This window comes from Pinus tabuliformis, chromosome Q, assembly GCF_031772625.1.
Source record: "Pinus tabuliformis cultivar Carrire ecotype Pingquan chromosome Q, CPIR1, whole genome shotgun sequence".
Taxonomy (NCBI): Eukaryota; Viridiplantae; Streptophyta; class Pinopsida; order Pinales; family Pinaceae; genus Pinus; species Pinus tabuliformis.
Window position 1 is genome coordinate 1,236,323,218 of NC_142296.1, and position 13,275 is coordinate 1,236,336,492.

Below are 13,275 nucleotides of genomic sequence, written 5' to 3' on the forward strand. Positions count from 1 at the left end.
GAAAGAACATCACCATAGGGAATTGACATAGGAATCCCTGTAAAATCAAACCTCAGTCTTTTTCATTCACTTGAAATATAAAAAAAATATATATATAATGCATAATGTTTTTCTCCTAACCTAGACCAACCATTTCTTCATCAAAATTACATCACAAATAGATAAAAAATAATCAATTCCTACCCCTAGGAACTAAATTCCCCAAAAGGTTTTTGTTTCTGCCTTTAGTGGTGAATATAGAACTCTTTCTCTAGAAAATAGGAAACTACTTTGACTAAGGATTTTCTTGAACAAATTACACTAAATATATACATGGAAATGATGTTCGAACCTCCCAAAGCACCTTAGGATATTTACCCAGACTAAAAACAATTACATAAAGTTTTGATGTGAATTTTATAGTCAAAGGGTTGATTGTGTGGAACTGGTGCATTACTTCCCCCTGTAGCAGAAACGTAGCACAAAAGCGCAACGAGTTGATGGTTTATATAGCTCCGATCACTTTCTGAACTGCTCAATGACTGATGCATGTGGGAAATAACCTGGACATCATCAACTTCCCTTTGAAAAGCCTCCTTTCATCTTGCAAACCTTTCATCTTTCAAAAACCCCACTTACAGTAAAAGTGTAGCACCTGTATGAAAGCGTCGTTGTCACATACTCCTTGACCCAATATTAACAATCACCTACTATACTCCACTGGATTCACGCATGGACTTTTAGGTTCAATTAATAGACTTATTGACTTCATTCCAAATCAACCCTTCAACATTTCTTATGCATACATTACATCTTGGAGGAAAGAACCAATCATGGGCATTCAACATGATAAGATTAAGCATTCGGATTTCATTCCTTTGATGACTCAAACCAGCATTAATGCATTTCATACAAATCACATCTTCATACTCAATGGTTAAGTTGTCACCTACCATGTTTACGTTGTCATAAATACTCTATAGCTAGCATTGCCATATACTGTCATAGTCGAAGGTATTACTGACATATATATTATGCAATACGAATCATAGTGAATAATGTGTGTCATAGCTAAAACGAGCCTCAATGGATGCAATTCACCCCATGATGCATAATGCATAGCATAGATAACCTGAACCACAGGCTATACAATTGCAACCTTAAAAACATAATTATTCATCATACATAATTGTCTCATGCATAAGTATTCATCATCTTAAAAACCGAGATAGCACATAAGTTTAAAGATGTGACAACATAAAGGGTAAGGAAAAAACATACAGTACATCCCATGCAATTGAATCAGACCAAAATAATTGAAAGGACTGTCACTTGGAAAACCAAGCACTGCCACCCAACCTAGAATTGACTTCCTTCAGTTCACCCCCGAGCTGAGAGTTCTTTCCATGGATCAATCGCCTCTTGTTGATCTCTTCAATGGGTATTTAATACCCTCTTTCATGATATGGTTTCCTTTAGCGATGTCCCACTTTTATGGATCTTTTTATCCATTTGCCTAGGCTTTTCTCATAAAAGCTCACCTTTCTCTCTTGCGAGGCTTTTCCTCATAAAAGCTTTCCTTTCTCTCCCACAAGGCTTTTATGTTTTTCTTAAACTTAACATCTTTCTCTAGCGAAGTAACTTAATGGATATTCATCTCCAAATCCATTAAGCTTATCTAGAATTGTATCTAGAAGTCTTATTGTGAAATAATTATTCACCAATGGGATTTCATTTGGCAAGAGCCTCATCTCTTGGTGTCTTGTTTTCCAAGTGATTAAATTATCTTTATTTATTTAATAATAAAGTATTTACTTTCATTGTTACACCTCTGACCTAGCTTTTCTTAGCTTAGATTAACAGAGTGTTACATACTCCCCCCTTAAATTTACACCATCCTTGGTGTATTACTGCATCTTACAATTTATTTCCTCCTTCACAAGTAGTTGTTTCTGAATTTTCACATTCCCATGGCCTTATTGTTGATCAGTGGTTGTCATTGATGTCAACCCAAGTAGCACCAAGGGCTACCCCAATCTTGCATGGGCATTTTGACTTGACAACTTACTCTATTATGAGTCAAGGATCTTCTAGATGGATTCTACTCATCGAGATGTTTTGTTGATATATGGCACACCAAGTAACTCTTCACGGTTTGAGAGATATTCATGTTTGAAGTTAGTAATCCCAGTTAATGGGCTTGTCAGGCCAGGAGTAACTCCAGTTTGGCAGAAAACTGATACGATTTATTTCATTAGGTAGCTATTGTTATATACAAAGAATGTGACTACTCAGTTCATCTTCTTGATGACTGTTCACATTCCAAATTCACCTAATCGCAGAGGATTAGGTGTCAACATTCCCCTCCTTAATCTAAAGGGATGTTGGTGAGTCCAAGCATCGTTCTGAATCTTTCAAGCTTTTCTCTTCCAAGTGCTTTGGTGAAGATGTCTGCAATTTGCTCATTTGTGGAACAATGACGAAGATGGATTGTTTTGGCCTCAACATGATGTCAGATCAGATGATATTTAGTATTGATGTACTTTGTACGATCATGGAACTTTGGGTTCTTGGCCAACTTTATTGCAGAGGTGTTGTCAATCATGAGTGGAGTTGATTGTACTTGTTTTACATGCAAATCTTCAAGAATTTTCCTAAGCCACACAATTTCTTTCGTTGCTTCAGCTGCTGCCACGTATTCTGCTTCTGTTGTGGAATCTGCTGGAACTGATTGTTTGCATGATCTCCAAGAGACAGCTCCTGATCCAAGACTCATAGCATATCCTGAAGTAGATACTCCAGTTTCTTTGTCTCCATCGAAGTCTGAATCAGAGTATCCAATCAAGCTGAAGTCGTCCACCTGTGTATACTTGATTCCAAGGTCTTGAGTTCCCTTCAAGTACCTTAGAACTCTTTTTGCAGCAGACCAATGTCCCTCACAAGGCTTTTGCATAAACCTGGAGAGGATTCCAATAGCAAATGAAATGTTTGGTCTGGTAGTAGTGAGGTAGATGAGACTTCCTACAAGCTGTCTATACTTTGTTGCATCCTCAGATTCTTGTCCTTCAATAGATGTGAGCTTTAAGTTTTGTTCCATTGGAATAGAAAGAGGATTGCACTCTGTCATGCCAAATCTGTTTAACAAATCTCCAATGTATTTCTTTTGAGAAAGAAATATGGATTTTGGATGTTGGGTTACTTCAATGCCAAGATAGTAATGAACATAGCCCAAATCAGTCATTTCAAAACTTTTCCCTAATTCCTTCTTTATGGATGCAATGTAGCTTTCATTGTTCCCTGTCATTAAAAGATCATCTACATATACCACAAGATATACAACTGTTTTGCCAACTTTCTTGACAAATAAAGTTGCATCATCAAGATCAAATTGATTGAAGTTGAGTTTCAGAAGATGCTCAGTTAGTTTTTCATACCAGGCTTGCGGTGCTTGTTTGAGGCCATACAAGGACGTCACAAGTTTGCATACTTTATGTTCATGTCCTTTCACAGCAAATCCTTCAGGTTGGGACATAAAAACATTCTCTTTTAGATCTCCATTCAAGAAGGCAGTTTTTACATCCATTTGATGGACTTTCCAACCGTTCTGAGCTGCTAATGCAAAGAGTGTCTGTATGGTGGCCCATTTTGCTGTGGGGGAAAAAGTTTCATCATAATCGACCCCTTCCTTCTGTGCAAAACCTTTTGCCACAAGCCTAGCTTTGTGCTTGTCAAGTGAGCCATCAGCTTTGTACTTGTTCTTGTAGACCCACTTGCAGCCAATTGTTTTGGTTCCAAATGGAGGATCAACCAGCTTCCAAGTGTCGTTCTTTATGAGGGCATCATACTCTTTTTGCATCACTTCTTTCCATTCATCATGAGAAGCAGCTTCTTTGAAGGAAGTTGGTTCGAAATTTGTAGACAAGTTCAATTCACAATCATAAGAAACATCCATATCAACAAGTGAATTAGAGTCATCTACATCACCTCCATTTTGTCGGTTTGAATTTCTGGTTCCTGTTTTTCCAATTTCATCAGGATGAACACTTTCAAGTGTCTTTGTCAGCCACTTTGGGGGGCCTTTCTGAGATGGTCCAGGCTGCTCTGTTGATTGAGTTGGGGCTGAATCAAGATTGAGTCTCCCAATTCTATCAATTACATCACTTAAAGCATTATCCGTTGTTGGAGTTTCATGCAGGGGAGAGTGTTCTTCAGAAAAAGATTTCACATGTTGGTCTAGTATAGGAATCCCCCCTTCAAGATGTGGAATCTGATTATCAAATTCTTGAAATGATTTTGTTTTTGCGAATCTATCCAAGCGATCAAGTTGATGCTCAACAACATTATCAGATTTGGATGTTTCAATAAAAATTACATCTCTAGATACAACAAACTTTTTATTTACTTCATCATAGAGGCAGTATGCTTTGGAGGTGTTTGAATACCCCAAGAAGATACACTTACGACTTCTAGCACCAAGTTTGTTTCTATGTACCTTTGGTATCAAAGCGTAACAGGTGGAACCAAAGATCCTGAGATGTTTTACCGAAGGAACATGTCCATACCACAATTCATAAGGAGTCTTGTTTCTTATAGCATTAGATGGACATCTATTCTTTATATATGCAACACATAGAACAACATCAACCCAAAACATTATCTTTACATTTTTGAAGAAAAGCATTGATCATACCATATTCAAGATTGTTCTATTCATTCTTTCAGCTACACCATTCTGTTGGGGATTATAAGGCACAGTTGTTTGATGTTTGATCCCATGTTGACGAAGATAGTTTTCAAATTCATTTGATGTATATTCTTTTCCATTATCAGTGTGAATAGACCCAATATGAGATTGTGCATCATTTTCAATCCATTTATGAAAATTCTTGAATGTTTGAAAAGCATCAGATTTGTTCTTCAATAAATAAACCCAACACATTCTGGTGTAATCATCAATAAACGTCATGATATATTTATTTTCATTTGCAGAAGGAACAGGCATTGGACCGCATAAATATGAATGAATGAGTTCAAGCTTCCTATGTGCTCTTGAATGTGAATCATGAAAAGACTGTTTGCTATGCTTTCCTAGAATGCAAGCATCACATTGCTTATGTTTCCTAGGAATTGTAGGCAAACCAACAACACCATTTTTCTTCAATAAGCGGAGACTGTCATAGTTTAAATGTCCAAATCTAGCATGCCATAATAAACTTGATGGAAGTGTACCTTCTTCATGATGAGAAATATATGAGAAATGTTGTGCATGAGCAGAGGTTCCTTGCAGTTTGAGAAGCCTTTCTTCTTCTATTCCCCTCATGACAAGTGAGTGGTTAGAAGCTTTTCTTACCTCAAGCTTGCCATCAAACATATGAATGGAGTGACCTTGTTGGCGGACGTGAACCAAGGACAGCAAGTTTCTTTTGAGCTGTGGGAGATATAGAACATGATCCAGAAGAAAGTCTGGAAGACCAGGCAATTTAAGCCTGATTGTGCCAAGCCCTGATGGCTTGATTTTTGACTGATCTGCAAAGTATACTGCTCCATCAACATTGTGAGTGAAATCTTCAAAAAAATCTTTTCTATGAGTCATGTGACAGGTTGCTCCTGAATCAAGCAACCAATCATTTTTCGAAGAAGCAAGTGAAGCATTAAACAAATCTTCATTTACTCCAATGTTACATTGTGCCTCAATATAGTGAGCGGATTCAAGTGCTTTACCTTTGTCTGTATCATCAGTTTTACCTTTCTGTTGGTTTCTTTTCTGCTCAATTTTGTCCCATGGTAGCTTGCATGTAGAAGCATCATGTGATCCATTTCTTTTGCAGCGAATGCAATGCAAATCTTCCTTTTCTCCTTGAGAATGTCTGCCCCCCCTGCCTCTGAAATATCTTTCTCTTCCTCTTCGTCCACCTCTTCCTCTTGTAGAGTCTTGAGCAGGATGCTTTTCTTTATGAGCAAGGCACACAGTCTCTTCAGAAGATTCAGGTGTTGTCTTCTTTCCGAAAGCTTTCTCTCTTTCAGCAAACTTTTTCACAAGAGAGTCAAAGGTTATATCTTTAAGATTTCCATTTGTTTGTAAGGACTCAAGATAATTGGAGTAAGTAGGATAAAGTGCCTTGAGAAAAGCAATAAGAGGGATATCCAGCTCAACCTTAGTGGATTTGATATCATGCATTATAGACTTTACTTCAGATGCAAGAGCAAGAGGATCATTATTTTGCAGTTTAAGAGTGAAGAGTTTAATCATGAGTTGGACAACTTCAAGTACAGAATGTGAGTCATAGAGTTCTTTCAGCTTTTGTAGGGTTTCAAAGGCAGTTGAATATGACGAAATATGGCGACTCACCTCTTCATTTATAGATGTTGCGATTAATGCATAAGCTTTGCTGTTCTTGTTTTCCCAAATGACGAGTTCTTTCTCTGAGGTAGGTTGAACTGGGTCATTGTCTCCTTCTCCGACACACACTCCTTTCCACAACTCATTGAAGATGAGGGTGTGTTTTATCATCCGGGACCATTCAGGATAGTTCTCCTTGCCAGTGAGAACTATTCCTACCATAGAGATGATTGAATGCATTCTGTAAAAAAAAACTTTTGCTGATAGAAAAAAAATACTTCTGCTGATATACAGTGAAATTGTACTCAAAAGGGCAAAAATATTTCAAATTCTTTATGCACTATGTTTTCTTCAAATGTCTCCAAAATTTATAAAATATCCTCATATAATATTTCCATATCACCTCCCCTTTTATTTTCTTTTAAGCAAGAGCTCCACGCACAAATGAAAACCATTCAATATATATATATATATATATATATATATATATATATATATATATCATTCAATATATATACCATAGACCACTCGCTGGACCTATTCAAATGCAGTTCATAGGCAGTGTATATCACTTAATAAAGCTGCAATTTAAATATTGTTTCAACCGCACAGTGCTGAACTATTCAAATAGCGTTCATTCCACAGTTCACAAGACTCAAAACGCTCTGTCATATATATTGACCAGACTTTTAAAATAGAGACAAACATTAAAATACATCGGGCACGGTTAATAGAACATCCACAGAGCGTTATGTTGCAATTGACCTCTTTTTAGCAGTTTGCAATACCACGGAGTGCAACACGAATATGTTGCGACCGGGCCGCTCTCACAACACGAATATTACGCTGCCGCTGCGCAGAGCAGCCACACCATTACGCAGAAGGTATTGTGCAACTGGACAACTAAGGAAGCGATGGATCATTCAAAGCAATGGGACAAGCAATAAGCAAGACTGTAGCTACTGCAGAGATTATAAAACGGAAGGTTCCTGGACTGGCTCAGCTCGACAAGCATAACTGATGCTTGCGACTATTGCAAAACGTCATTAGTTCCGCACACTGAAACGTACTATCTACGTTATCTATTTTACTTACAAGAGAAGAACATACTCCCTCGCCATTCTCCACATGAAGAAGCCCGGTCTCTGTCGTTGGATTTGATCGGTATGAGGTGCCATTAACAGTGATTGATTGACAGTTTCCTTCATATTCATCACCAGCTGAAACAATCAGTTTTTCTCTTTCAACGCGATCAGCCTTTGTTCGTTCTTCCATCGACTTCTGAGAAGCAGACTTTCATCATTCAACGTTTCAATAGTGAGTTTGCAGCAGAGGCAGCGCTGGAAAGGCAGTGCGTTATGGACACAGATGAGTTTGCAGAGAATATGAAACGGTTTTGGAGTCTGAGCGCATTCAAATGAATAGGGCGCAAAGAATTCATAAATAGAATATTTCAGGGCAGCGTAGGTGTGGCAGACAGAACGTAGGTATGGCAGATAGAATTATAGAGAGAGCAATGGAGCAGATCAGGAGTTACAAAGACATAAAGGGTAAACAGGGAGCTGGCTCTGATACCATGTTACGCCAGGAGTAACTCTAGTTTGGTAGAAAACTGATAGGATTTATTTCATTAGGTAGCTATTGTTATATACAAAGAATGTGACTGCTCAGTTCATCTTCTTGATGATTGTTCAGATTCCAAATTCACCCAATTGCAGAGGATTAGGTGTCAATAGGGCTAAAACCGTATGGGGTTGTGGCATGGCACTCATAAATGGTTGTGGTCATTGAATAGTTAATAATTAATAATAATAATAAAAATCTCCTAAAATCCCTCAAATGTTCACTTGTTGAGGACCCTCTGAACTCAAGACATTCATATAAATAATGACCCTCATATCCTCCTCTAGTAGGGATTTTGTGGCTTCAAACAGGTCATCATGGCATTTTTGCTATAACTGTTTTTCTGCGAAGCTTCAAAATCTGAAATTAAAATCCATTTGGGCCGAAATCTTGATGAACCTCGTGACCGAATTTTAGATCTTGGTTCATTATATTTTCGGAGATATGATCTGAGGAAGTTAGGGTTTTTGCAGGCTCCCGAATTCCATGTCAAACAGGTGACGTTGGGAAAATTGTCATAACTCTCTCTGAGTATTGGATTCAAATTTCGTAAATAGTCACATAAATAGGACGCCCTGTAGTTTGTTGAGTTGTGTTTTCACGGTTGAAGGTCGCAACAGTGACACGTGGCACTCCGTACAAGTTCTCTCTACTAAACCAGTCTATAATCAAGTCATCGTGGGCGATTGGGCATAACTCTTTCTTGAAGAATCCAATCTTGATCAGACCTGTGGGGATGGAAAGAGGACTAAGAGTGCTACCATTGGACGAAATCGCAGACGCTGAAGATTAGAAATTACATAGATACAATAGATTCAATATCGAGCTCCTAGAAGGCAAGAAAAAGCATGCATTCAAGGATCACTGCAGTAAAGACCACACATCAACAGTCAAGGGTAAGTCTCCTACAACAAGGTATGTATTATTAGTGTTTACATTTCAAATATGAGTATCATCTCTGACATATGTTTTTGCAAGACAATGTAAGTACATACAAGGTGTTGGTTATATCTCTCTGTCTCTATATGTCACAGTTAGTTTTGATACAACATTTCGGATGTCCTATTCTTGATACAACACATTTGATGCTACACCAAGTCTGCTAAATCTATATGATGTTGTAAGTTCATGTTACTTGTCTTGTCATAGTTGATAGAATGGTCTTTGTTGTTGTACTTAGAACTTGGTCCATCACAAGTCTGGGGTCTGTCATCAGTTTTTATTGTATATATCTTTAGGCCAGTTTTAGATATAATCTTGCATAGAGTCTAGGCCTATATCAAGAGTGGGAGTCTTTGTCTACTGCTGCAACAAGTCAACAACAAAAGTGACAAGCACACTTCAGGTACTCATTGTAATTCTAATTTGTATTTATTCATTAGTATGCACTTACATGTGTTTTGTAGGCAGAGGTAAGTTGAAGGGTATTTTGTTTTGTTTTGGTATTGGTTTCGCTGGGCAAATTTTGCACGTAGGTAGAAGAAGATTCAAGTACAACTTCAACAAGAATTCAAGAGCAGAAGTATCCAATCAAAGGACGCATTGCAACGGGACATCCTTTGAAGACATGATAGTCATCTGAATATTGTGAAGAAGTGTCAAGGCCAAGAGTCATCATTGTAAAATTATAAAAGAGTCATTTGTAAAAGTGTCATCATTGGAAGAGTCATTATTGTAAAAGAGTCAATCTGCCTAGAGTTGAAAAGGCATTATTGGGAGCTATAGGAGTCTCTGTTGGGATGATGTCATGGTTGGGTTGCAGGTCATAGTGTGATTGGGTGTTCGGTCAAAATCATTGTAAATCATATTGTATAGCAGATCATTGTCCCTGGTACAGGAATCCACACTCTTGTCTCATTTTAGTAATTATAGGGTGGCAGGGAGGTGCTAGGATGGTGCATGAAGTCGCCTACAAGTTGGAGACTGTGAACACTTCAAGGTGGTAGGTTGGTCTAGGATGTTGGGGCATCCATTCAGTTGACTACTAAAGAAACCAGGGTGTTGGGGCATCCTTCCAGTGGGGGCTGGAGAAGAATGCTTTTCTAGAATTCTAGGAAGTTGTTGCTTTCATTTCAGTTGGGGCTGAAGATCAAAGAATTTATTAGAAAAGCGTTAGGTGGTTTTTGACCCGGAGGGGGTTTTCCACCTAAAATTCTTGTGTCTACTGTGTTATTTTATTTATTGTTATTACTGCATAAACATTAATAATAATTGAATTTTAACTAATGCTCTGAAAATATTTAGAAGTGCTAATTGCTGACAAATATTGATTCACCCCCCAGTATTTCCAACAATTGGAATCAGAGCTTGGTTCCTTCAATAACAACTTAACCGCCGGAAGTCAGTGTTCAAAGCATAGAGATGGGAAAGTCAAAGAAGCAGGTTACAAGGATTTCAAAGGAAGGTACATGTACAACAAAATTTGAAGAAAGTGAGTATTGTGTACCAACCCCTGTTTTTTATGCAAATAATTACTGGATATGGGAATCCAGGATGGAAGTACATTTGCAGCCACATGGAGTATGGGAATCAATTGTTTCGTGAGACAAATCTACTGACAAAGCTAAAAGGTACAATTCAAAGTCCATGAATGTAATTTTAAATGTTTTGCCAAATTCTGTGAAAACAAAAGTTGGTCAATGTTCAACAACTAAAGCTCTTTGGGAAAAGCTTCATAATCTCTACTCAACAAAGCAATTAGATTAGGATGTTAATAAAAATTCGGATCCTTCTAATTATGATGAAGAAATGGAGAAATGAGTAAAACTGAGTTTCAAAATCAAGTGATCAAGGTGATAAAGGAACTCAAAAGTCAAAAGGAAAAGACAAGATTTTGGAAGCAGAATTCAAGACAACAAAAGAATTCATTAAATAAAATGAAGAGTCTAAGAAGATGATTAGTAGTCTTAGAACTCAATTGGAAGAAATCAAGAATATAACGACACACGACCTTAAGAGAAAAGTCCAACAAAAGTAAGCAGAACTCGAAACAACATTTGTAGAGATTAGCAGGGTCACACAACATATGCATGAAGCAGAAATTAAAAGGAAGGAATTTGATCAAAGATACATATCCGTTGTTGACCAAAAGAAAAGTGAATTAGAAACATCTTCAATAGAAGTAGGCTCAAGATTGAAAATGAGAAGCAAAAGGAACATATACAGGTTCTAAACAGAGTAGAGAAGACCACTCTTCTCAAGCTACAGGTTGAGGAGGTAGAAAAAAGACGGATGGTCTTGCAAAGATGGTTTCCAGAAGATCTTGCTCAAAAGCAAGAAGAACTTGATGCAACCCATGATGAGATCAACAAACTCAGCAAAAAGAACACTTATAAGATAAGACAAATGAAGAAGCAAAAATGAAGGCAATTAAAGATGGTAAAGCTCCAGTTGATGAAGGTACAAGTTCCACATCTTTGCAAGATGATTCTAAGAAGGAAGTTGGTCAAAGTGAAAAGCCAAAGAATAATGTTGCAACTCCAAAGAACAAGACCAAAGCAATCAAGAACAAAGGACCACAACAAACTACAACACCGCCTCCAAAGAAGAATAAAAAATATTCCAAGTATGTTCGTTTATTTAATGGTTATTGTTTTTCATGTGCTAACTATGAACATATGGCCAAGGATTGTAAAGTCATTGACGGGTACAACTATCAAGGACCATCACATCCGAATGAACCATTCAGGTACGCACATTTATTTAATGGTGTTTTTCATGTGCTAACTATGGACATATGGCCAAGGATTGTGAAGTTTTTGACAGGTACAATCATTATCTACAGAACCCTAGAAGCAAGTTTGTAGGATCAGGAGACAAGTTCCACGATGGATTTTTTAGAAGAGAATACGTGCTATATGGGCCAAACATTGAATGTTTCAAATGCCATAACTATGGCCATAGGGTTCGCGGTTGCAAATATCAGATGGAATCACCTATGGACAACAATGAATGCTTCAAGTGTCATAACTATGGGCACATGGCTCGAGATTGCAGGAATAAGAAGGTCTGGGAAAGGAAACAGGTACAGGAAGACAAAGCAGATAACAAGGTTTCAACAATTATGCTTTCAGGATTTGTAAAAGCAAAAGGTCACGAGGAATTAGTAGTTGCTTCAGATAATGACTCGAGTCAAGATGGCCTGTTAGGTGACTCACTTTTTTGAACAGTCTGGCTTGTTGACTCCTTAATGTTTGTAGAGGAGGAATCTATGTAGCAGTATATGGCACAAGTCTACGATTGACAGGAAGGTAGTTTGAACAAGATGGCAATTCCATTACAGGTTCATGGGGAGAAAAACAGTTGAAGGATTACAGGTTACCATGAACAAGGCAAGATTAGTGCGCAAAGGATATGCATAGGTTGAAGGAATCGATTTTGAAGAAACATTTTCTCCTATTGCCAGAATGGAAGCTATTAGGATGTTTCTCACTTATGCTTGCTCGAAAAAAAATCAAGGCCTACCAAATCGATGTTAAGTTAGTTTTTTCTAAATGGTGAATTGGAGGAAGAAGTTTACATTGAACAACCCGAAGGTTTTTTGCTCTCTGACATAGAAGACTACGTCTACAGATTAAAGAATTCTCTATATGGTCTCAAGCAAGTTCCTAGGGCTTGGTATGCTCGTCTTCTTGGCGGATATCTACATCAACAGGGATTCAAGGAAGGAAGTGTTGACATCAATCTTTATGTGAAAGTAGATCAAGATAAGTTAACAATTATTGAAGTATATGTGGATGATATAATCTTTGGAAGTAGTGATGACAGATTAAATAAAGACTTTGCCACAAAAATGCAAAGTGAGTTTGAAATGTCTATGATTGGCGAACTGACATACTTCTTAGGGTTTTAGATTTCTCAGCAGGATAAAGGAATATTCATATATCAAACCAAGTACATCAAAGAAATGCTCAAGATATTACAGATTGGAGATTGCAAGCTAGTCCTTACCCCCATGGTAACATGTTGCAAGTTAAGCTTAGAAAATTCATCAAAGGATGTGGACCAAAGGTTGTATAGATCCATGATTGGCAGTCTCTTATATGTCACATCCTCCCAGCCTGATGTGATGTAGGAAGTTGGAAAAGTAGCAAGATTCCAAGCAGCACCAAAAGAATCTCATATTATTTCCGTCAAAAGAATTCTTCAGTATCTTAAGGGCACAGTGGAATATGGTCTATGATATCCCAAAGGAAATGATCTGGTCATCCAAGCTTATACAGATGCAGATTGGGTAGGAAGTGTTGATGATCGTAAGAGTACCAGTGGTGCAACATTCTATCTAGGTGGTTGCCTTGTTTCATGGTTAAGTAAAAAGCAGTCTTCAATCTTGT